At 38.3% G+C, this 10,010-nt stretch overlaps 1 long non-coding RNA gene across 1 annotated transcript in view; it reads left to right on the forward strand.

Annotated features, from left to right (window-relative positions):
- The first annotated feature begins 6,953 nt into the window (after positions 1-6,953).
- The window catches only part of LOC106724955, a 13,208-nt gene continuing 10,151 nt past the window's right edge, over positions 6,954-10,010 (forward strand). The window contains exon 1 of the long non-coding RNA XR_001360777.1: positions 6,954-7,112. This is a non-coding gene — a long non-coding RNA (uncharacterized LOC106724955). The remainder of the gene's footprint in view (positions 7,113-10,010) is intronic.

The raw sequence follows: 10,010 nt of genomic DNA on the forward strand, positions 1-10,010 counted from the left end.
TAACTTACATTTAGTCCCAGCAACCAGATGCTAGAAGTTTTCCCCCAAGGACAGCAGGGAAGTAAGAACAAGTCTAAAGGTCTCCATGGGGATAAAGGAGATCATGCAAAGCAAGCATACATTCCAGCTGTTGGAACTTTGGCAGTCTAACTACTAAGTGGAACAGATGATACATTCCAGGATGTTTTTCCCTTGGGCCATGTAAATTTAAGGACTGAAATATTTAGCAGAATAAAAACAGGTTCTGAATAAAATTATAGCATATTGAAGATGTATACATTTGGTTCTAATAGTCTCATGAAACAGACTACATTATATTTTAGACAATTTTAAAATATAGGAAACACTATTATCAAAAGCCCTTAAGAATTTCAGAAGAAAAAACTTTACTTGACTTTTCAGATTTCTTATCAGTTAATTTATTAGAGCAATATGGGGAAGTACTCAAAAGCATTATATATTTTTTTCAAATATATTTTAAATTCCTTAAGGGCAAGGACCATTTTTTCTTTCTTGCATTTCATCCATTATTGGAACTGGAGAGCATTATGCTAAGTGAAATAAGCCAGTCAGAGAAAGATAAATACCACATGATCTCACTCATTTGTGGATTATAGAGAACTACACAGACTGATGAAAAGGGACAGATCCAAAGACTGAGAAACAGCGATCAGGCTATCAATCCCCAGAAGGAAAGTAGGGGAGGGCAGGGGTAAGGGGAAGAGATCAACCGAAGGACTTGTATACATGTATATAAGCCAAACCAATGGACATGGACAACAGGGGGATGGGAGCATGAGTGTGAGGGGGGTGAGGTTGGGGGTTAATGGGGGGGATGAGGACACATTTGTAATACCTTAACTAATAAAAAAAAAATATGAAAAAAAAAAGAATATTCAAGCCTAAACAGCATGGCTCAGTGGTTGAACATCTACCTATGAACCAGGAAGTCAAGGTTCGATTCCCAGTCAGGGCATATGCCTGGATTGCAGGCTCAGCCTCCAGGTTGAGGCATGCAGGAAGCAGCCAATCAGTGATTCTCTCTCATCAATGTTTCTTTCTCTCTATCTCCCTCTCCCTTCCTTTCTGAAATCAATAAAAAAAATACTTTCTTAAAAAGAATATTAAATTATGTGCCTATTCCCAAGTGCCCATCAGATGAGTGGATAAATAAGCTGTGGTACATTTACACTGAGTGGCCAGATTATTATGACCAGCCAGATTATTATGACCACCCCATCAGTACAATGAAGTGAATTAGTAATGCAAATAATAATAATAATAATAAAACCTTGAGAGTATTTGCTTAGGAAGTTTTCAATATTCAGTATTTTTGGAAGTGTCAATGAAGTACTGATGGGGTGGTCATAATAATCTGGCCAGTCATAATAATCTGGCCACTCAGCTGTAAAAAATACTATTCAGCTGTAAAAAAAGAAAGAAATCTTACCTTCTGCTACAGCATGAATAGATCTGGAGAGTATTATGCTAAGTGAAAGATGCTAGTCAGAGAAAGACAAGTACCATATGTGGAATGTAATGAACAAAATAAACTAACAAACAAAATAGAAACAGACTCATAGATACAGAGGACAGACTGACAGCTGTCAGAGGGGAGGAGGGTGGAGGGTTGGGTGAAAAAAAGGTGAAGGGATTAAAAAAAATTTATATATATACTTTTTGCTAAAAAAATATACATAGACACAAACAACAGTATGGTGACAGCCAGAGGGAGAGGGGGTAGGGGAAGGTGAAATGAGCAAAGCAGGGTAAATGGGAACAGAAAGAGACTTTACTTTGGGTGATGGGCACATGATGTAGTGTGCAGATGATGTCTTGTTGAGTTGAACACTTGAAACCTGTACAGTTTTTTAACCAATGTCACACCAATGAACTAAAAATAAAATTATGAGCTTATTAACATAGAAATTATTAATGAATGAAAACTTTTTATAAACATAGGAAATGTCTAAAACTTTTGGTTAATCTTCAGTGTCTTCATTACTTACAGATCCGTAGAAAAAAACAAAAATTTCAAATTATTTGGAAACTAGCGGCCCAGTGCATGAATTTGTGCACAGGGGTGGGGAGTTCCGGCTGACTTGGCAGATAGGAGCTGGGCCTGTTGGGGGGAGGAGGAGTCGGCCAGCCCCGCCCCCAAATGGGGTGGTGGGGGCCCATAAGGGGTGGGGCCGGCCAGGGGGAGGGGCCGTGGGAGGTTGGCCGTGGGCCCCGCTCCCTGATTGGGCTTGTTTGCTGGCCACAGTGGGCGTCATAGCGACCGGTCGTTATGGTCATTACAGCATTACAGTCGCTGGCTTTTTATATATATAATGTATAATGAATTATAGTAAAGTACTTATGCAAATATATTTATGCATTTTGGAAATATTTTGCGGGGAGGGGCCGGAGGGGGGTGGCCAGCTGCCCCACCCCCTGATCAGGCCAGTTCGCTGGCCGCAGTGGGCATCATTGCAATTGGTTGTTCTGGTCATTACAGCGTTACAGTCACTGGCTTTTCATATAAGTTGATAACCTATTCCTTTTGTGTACCCCACTGATAAGCATAAACAGCTTATACAAATCACTTTGAAAAACATTAAGGCCTTCTATTTGCACAAGAGGAACATCTTATTTTAATTTTTTTTCTTAATCCTGTCTTCTCTTCCTTAATTCTCCTGTTTTTGCTACTAACTTTTTAAGATCATCAGCAGTTTCTCTTAAATAACATTCTGTTACTCAGAAACCTAATCTCTTTATAGGACATCATGAATGTTTAGTTTGGGCTTAGAGTTTTCCAGCCTTGCTTTTTTCCTTTTTCTTCATTCAATGTATGACCCCATTGTTTCAGTTTCCAGTAAGTCTTGTCACTCCACTAATGAAAAAGAATGGAATCACACTGCCTTAGTTCCACATCTCATGAGAAAGAGTCAGCTGGCCATACATAAAGCTTAAAATTCATAAAGCTTCTTAAATAATAAGTTGTCAAAGTAACTTTGGCAGTGGTTGAATAATTTGAAAAATTAGATTTAAATACTTCCTGAGAGTGAGTTTAGGGAATCTTGATTTTGATCTTTCTGAAACAAATACTTATGAAAATGAAAAATCTTTTTTTAATATATTTTATTGATTTTTTACAGAGAGGAAGAGAGAGGGATAGAGAGTTAGAAACATCGATGAGAGAGAAACATCGATCAGCTGCCTCTTGCACACCCCCTACTGGGGATATGCCGCAACCAAGGTACATGCCCTTTACTGGAATCGAACCTGGGACCCTTCGGTCCACAGGCCGACGCTCTATCCACCGAGCCAAACTGGTCAGGGAAAAATGAAAAATCTTTAGAATAAAATTACATAAAACTATGGGCAAGAAACTAGGGAATGAAATACTCTCAAGGACACAAGGATACAGAGCAAACAATGCTATTACTTTTTGTGTAAATAAAATTTGAACTTTTCTTACATAAATTACTACATCCCCTCATCTTTAGCCAGAAGATTCTTTTAAAAGCATGTGTTATTATGTTTTTTCATACTGTGAAGACAAAAATAATGTGTAAGCTGGATATATCTATGTCACTCACTTCAGTTTTATTAGTATTTTTAATTAAATTTATTGGGATGGCATTAGTGCTTTCAAAAGTAATTTGCTGAAGAAAAAACTCAAATGACCAAGAAGCATTATCAGAAAATTATCAATCTCATTATTATTGTATTAAACAATTGAAAGTTCAAATAATATATCTTATTCTTTCTTTTTTTTAAAATATATTTTATTGATTTTTTTACAGAGAGGAAGGGAGAGGGATAGAGTTAGAAACATCGATGAGAGAAACATCGATCAGCTGCCTCCTACACACCTCCTACTGGGGATGTGCCCGCAACCAAGGTACATGCCCTTGACTGGAATCGAACCTGGGACCTTTCAGTCCGCAGGCCGATGCTCTATCCACTGAGCCAAACCAGTTAGGGATACCTTATTCTATTTCTTAAAGTTAAAAATAAAAAATTATAATACCCATACTCTTGCTGATACACTCAGCTTGGTACTTTTTAAAAAATTTACTGGAATGATATTGGTTAATAAGATTATGTAAGTTTCAAGTGTATATTCTATGACATATGATCTGTATACTGCATTGTGTGCCCACTACCCAAAGTCAAATAATCTTCCATCACCATATATGTGGCCCCCTTTACCCTTTACTATCCACAACCCATTTCTCTCTGGTAACCACCATACTGTTATCTGTGCCTATGAGTTTCAGTTTTATAGCCCACATTAGTGAAATTATATGGTTCTTTGCTTTTTCTAACTTATTTCACTTAACATGATATTCCCAAGGTCCATTCATATTGTTACAATAGCAATATTTCATCTTTCCTTATGGCTGAGTAGTATTCCGTTGTACATGTGTACCACATTTTCTTTATCCAATCGTCTATTGAAGAATACTTTGGTTGTTTCCATGTCATGGCGATGTGTATAATGCTGCAATGAATATAAGGATGCATATATCTTTGAGAATAAATATTTTCAAATTTTTCAGATAGGTAACTAGAAAAGGGGTTGCTAGGTCATATAATAACTCTTTTCTTAATTTTTTGAGGAACCACCATACTGTTTTCCATAGTGGCTGTACAAGTTTATATTTCCACAAGCAGTCAATGAAGGCTCCTTTTTCTCCACTTTTATTACTTGTCTTGTTGGTAACAGCCATTCTAACAGGTATGAGGTGATATCTTATTGCAGTTTTGATTTGCATTTCCTTAAAAGCTAGTGAAGTTGGGCATGCTTTCATATGTCTGTTGGCCATTTGTATGTCTTCTGAGAGAAGTGTCTGTTCAGGTCCTCTGCCCACTTTTTAATTAGATTGTTACTTTGTTTGGTGTTGAGTTGTATGAGTTCTTTATATATTTTGGATATTAACCCCTTGTCAGAGCTGTTGTTTACAAATATCTTCTCCATTCAGTTGGTTGCCTTTTGTTTTGTCGGCAGTTTGTTTTGCTGTGCAGAAGCTTTTTAGTTTGGTGTCCATTCACTTATTTTTGTCTTTACTTCCCTTGCTGGTTTTATTAGTTTTGTTTTTTTATGATATCCTTATAATGTGTGTTTGGGTATGCTCCTATCCATTTGCATGCACCCTTCTAAGATGTGAGCTTCTTTTCTTGAATCTTTTTTTGTTTGTTTGTTTGTTTGTTTGTTATATATTTTATTTTTTATGCTTTTTTTGCTGTTAATTTTTTTTCATCTTTATTGTTCAGATTATTACAGATGTCCCTCTTTTTTCCCCCCATAGCTCCCCTGCATCTGGTTCCCACCCCACCCCAGGCTCTTGCCACCCCACTGTCCGCATCCATACGTACTGCATACATGCATATAAGATCTTTGTCCAATCTCTTCCCGCACACCCCCACACCCTTTCCCCCTGAGAATTGTCAGTCTACTCCATTTCCATGCCCTTGATTCTATTACATTCACTAGTTTATTCTGTTCATCATATTTTTATTCATTTGATTTTTAGATTCACTTGTTGATAGATATGTATTTGTTGTCACTTTGTTGTTCATAATTTTTTATCTTTACCTTCCTCTTCATAGAGAATACCCTTCAGCATTTCATATAATACTGGTTTGGTTGTGATGAACTCCTTTAGCTTTTTCTTATCTGTGAAGCTCTTTATCTGGCCTTCAATTCTAAATAATAGCTTTGCTGGCTAGAGTAATCTTGGTTGTAGGTTCTTGCTATTCATATTTCTTGCCATTCCCTTCTGGCCTGCAAAGTTTCTGTTGAGAAATCAGCTGACAGTCGTATGGGTACTCCCTTGTAGGTAACTGATTTTCTTTCTCTTGCTGCTTTTAGGATTCTCTCTTTGTCTTTTGCTCTTGGCATTTTAATTATGATGTGTCTTGGTGTGGTCCTCTTTGGATTCCTTTTGTTTGGGGTTCTCTGTGCTTCCTGGACTTGTAAGTCTATTTCTTTCACCAGGTAGGGGAAGTTTTCTGTCATTATTTCTTCAAATAGGTTTTCAATATCTTGCTCTCTCTCTTCTTCTGGCACCCCTATAATTCGGATGTTGGTATGCTTTAAGTTTTCCCAGAGGCTCCTTACACTATCTTCATATTTTTGGATTCGTTTTTCTTTTTGCTCTTCCAGTTGGGTGTTTTTTGCTTCCTTGTATTTCAAACCTTTGACTTGATTCTTGGGATCCTCTAGTCTACTTTGAATCTCTGTATATCATTCTTTATTTCAGTCAGTGTATGCTTAATTTTTGATTGGTCCTTTCCCCTTTTTTTTTTCATTCTCACTAAGATCCTTGAAGGTCTAAGTTCCTCAGAGGTTTCTAGAAGATTCTTGAGTAACCTTATAACTGTGGTTTTGAACTCTATATCCAATAGTTTGCTTTCTCCCATTTCTTTTGTGACATGTTTCTTTATCTCCGCATTTTGGCTGCTTCCCTATGCTTGTTTCTATGTATTGGGTAGCTGCTAAGTCTCCTTAAGTTGATAGAGTGGCCTTTGTAGTAGGTGTCCTATAGGGCTCAGTGGCTCAGGTTCCCCAATCACCTGAGGTGGACACTCTTGGTGCACCCCTTTGTGGGCTGTGTGCACAGTCTTGTTGTAGTTGGGCCTTGATTGCTATTGGTATCACTGGGAGGAATTGACCTCCAGGCCAATTGGCTGTGAGGACCAGCTGTGTCTACAATGGAAGAGCTGCTGTGCAGGAGACACCCTTATGGGGCAGGACTTGCTTTGGTGCTCACTGAGTCTGCCTATTGAGTGTGTCACTTATGGATGTGAGGAGTTGAAATCTGGTATCTGACCACTGAGTACACTGGCTCCTGGATCTCCAAGGAAGAGCAAAGTTAGCCACTGCCTGAGTCCACCCAGCAGGAGCTACAGCGAGATCTGCAGATTTCTCCTCTTTGTTTGGGGTTTGGAAGTTTTGGAGCTCTCTGACCCAGCTGCAGTTTGTTAGGTTAGGCTGCGAAGGAAAGGCAATTCATATGCAAAGGCCGATGCACACAGCTTGGATGGGGTTGTAAATTGGGTGGGGTGGGGTCTCAGGGAGTCACCAGGGCAGAGCAAATAGTGATGGCTGTCAGTCAGCTGTCTCCACGTCTCTGGGTCTCCGCATCTCTGCCTCCCCGAGTCCCTCCCCCCCCACAGTAACAATGATCCCTGTGGGCAGCTCTTTGAGAAAGCCACCCTCGCTTTCCAACCTGATGCCAGACAGTCCAGTTTCTCCCCGTAGGAGTCTGGGTCCCCAGAGTCTCGCCGGAAACTGGAGTTCAGAGCAGTCGGGAGCTTATATCTCCCTTCCGATTGAAAAAAACAGCACACCTAGTTGCCAGCCCATTTTGTGCGCCTCCATACCTCTGCTCTTGGCGCCTCCGCACCTCCTACCCAGTCTCAATGCACTTTTTTCTTTCCTTCTAGTTTTAGAACTTCTACTCAGCCAGCTTTCCAGCCTTCCCGTGGTTCTGGATGATAGCCGTTTTGTCTTTTAGTTGTAGTTTTGGTGTGGTTGTGTGCGGTAGCACGTATAAGTGTATACCTTATGCCGCCATCTTGGTTCTCCCTGTTACTATTATTTTAATAGTTACATCCTATTAATTCCTATATACAGAATTACCTTATCAAAGAGTAATCACTTCTGATATGATACAAGGCCCTTAGAAAAGTTCAACTCCATTTACGCCCTTCCTAACATCTTTTCTTATTGTACAATATTTTGTTTATTTTTTTAAACACAGAATAGGCTCTGGCTGGTTTGGCTCAATGGATAGAGCATCGGCCTGGGGACCAAAGGGTCCCAGGTTCAATTCCAGTCAAGGGTACATACCTTGATTGCAGGATACTCCCTGGCCAGGGCCCTGGTTGGAGTTCCTATGGGAGGCAACCAATCGTTGTGTTTTTCTCACATCGATATTTCTCTGTCTTCCCTCTCTCTTCCACTCTCTCTAAAAATCAATGGAAAAATATCCTCTGGTGAGGATTAAAAAAAAATAATAATAATAAATAAAAAGTTACTAAAATCAAAACAAACAAAAAAACAGAATAGATGTTTTTATGAATCCTTCTTCAGTCAACATTCACTTACATTGCCCATGCATTATTACTTTCCTTGTTCTTTATTCCTTCTGGGTTTTCATTCTTCTAAGACCATTTTCCTCTTGAAGTACATCCTTTAGAATTTCCATTAGTTCAGTCTATTGGTGACAAACCCTCTTAGATTTGTATGTCTAAAATTATATTTATAATGAACAACATAAACTGATAAACAAAAACAGATCCAGAGATAGAGAAACATCAATCCGACTGTCAAACCTCAGAGAGAAGGCAGGGGAGGGACATTTTCAAAGATAGACCACATACTGAGACACTGGCAAAGTCTCTTCAAATTCAAGAAGATAGAAATCATATCAAGCATCTTCTCAGATCACAATGGCATAAAACTAGAAATCAACTACAATAAAAACAATAAATAAATAAAAAACATGGAGGCTAAATAGAATGCTATTAAACAATGATTGGGTTACCAAGGAGATCAAAGAAGAAATAAAAAAGCATCCTGGTAACAAACAATAATGGAAAAACAACAATCCAAAATCTATGGGACACAATGAAAGAAGTCCTGAGAGGGAAGTTCATAGCTCTACAGGCCTACCTCAAAAAACAAGAAAAAATGGTAATAAATTACCTAACCCTACAACTCAAAGAATTAGAAAGAGAGCCTCAAGAAAAGCCCAGAGCAAGCAGAAGGAATGAAATAATAAAGATCAGAGCAGAAATAAAAGACATGAGGAAAAAAAATACAAAATATCAATAAAACCAAGATCTGGTTCTTTCAAAGGATAAACAAGATGGATGAACCTCTAGCCAGGCTCACCAAGAAGCAAAAAGAGAGGACCCAAATAAACAAAATCAGAAATGAAAGAGGTGAAGTAACATCTGACCCCACAGAAATACAAAGGATTGTAAAAATATATATATATATTATGAACAACTCTACTCCAACAAACTGGACAACCTAGAGGAAATGGACATATTCAAAAATACAAGCTTCCAAAACGCAATCAGGAAGAATAAATAAACCTGAATAGGCCGATAACTACAGAAGAAATTGAAGCAGTAATCAAAAATCTTCCAGCAAACAAAAGCCCTGGCTTTACAGGGGAGATCTACCAAACATTCAAAAAACTAAAATCTATCCTCCTCAGACTATTCCCAAAAATTGAAGAGGAAGGCACACTTTCAAGCTCTTTCTATGAAGCCAGCATTACCCTAATTCCAAAACCAGATAAAGACACCACAAAGAAAGAGAACTACAGGTCAATATCCCTCATGAACATAGATGCTAAAATCCTCAACAAAATTCTAGCAAATCAGAACCAGCATTACATTAGAAAAATCATACATCATGACTAAGTGGGATTTATTCCGGGGATGCAAGGATGGTACAATATCTGCAAATCAATAAATGTGACACATCACATTTACAAATTGAGAGAAAAAAATCACATAATCTTATCAATTAATGCAGAAAAAGCATTTGACAAAAATCCAACACACTTTCTTGATAAAAACTCTCAGCAAAGTGGGAATAGAAGGGTCATACCTCAAAATAATAAAAGCCTTATATGACAAACATACAGACAACATCATACTCAACGGGCAAAAAGTAAAACCATTTCCCCTAAGAACAGGAACAAGACAGGGATGCCCACTTTCACCACTCCTGTTTGACAGAGTACTGGAAGTGCTAGCCATAGTGACCAGACAAGAAGAAGAAATAAAAGGCATCCAAATCGGAAAAGGAGAAGTAAAACTGTCCTTATTCGCAGATGACATGATACTATACATAGAAAACCCCAAAGACTCCATCAAAAAACTACTAGACCTAATACATGAATTCAGCAATGTAGCAGGATACAAAATTAACACCCAGAAATCTATGGCCTTTTTATACACCAATAATGAACTCACAGAAAGAGAAACTAAAAAAA

The sequence above is a fragment of the Myotis brandtii genome, unplaced genomic scaffold (assembly GCF_000412655.1).
Source record: "Myotis brandtii unplaced genomic scaffold, ASM41265v1 scaffold127, whole genome shotgun sequence".
Classification (NCBI taxonomy): Eukaryota; Metazoa; Chordata; class Mammalia; order Chiroptera; family Vespertilionidae; genus Myotis; species Myotis brandtii.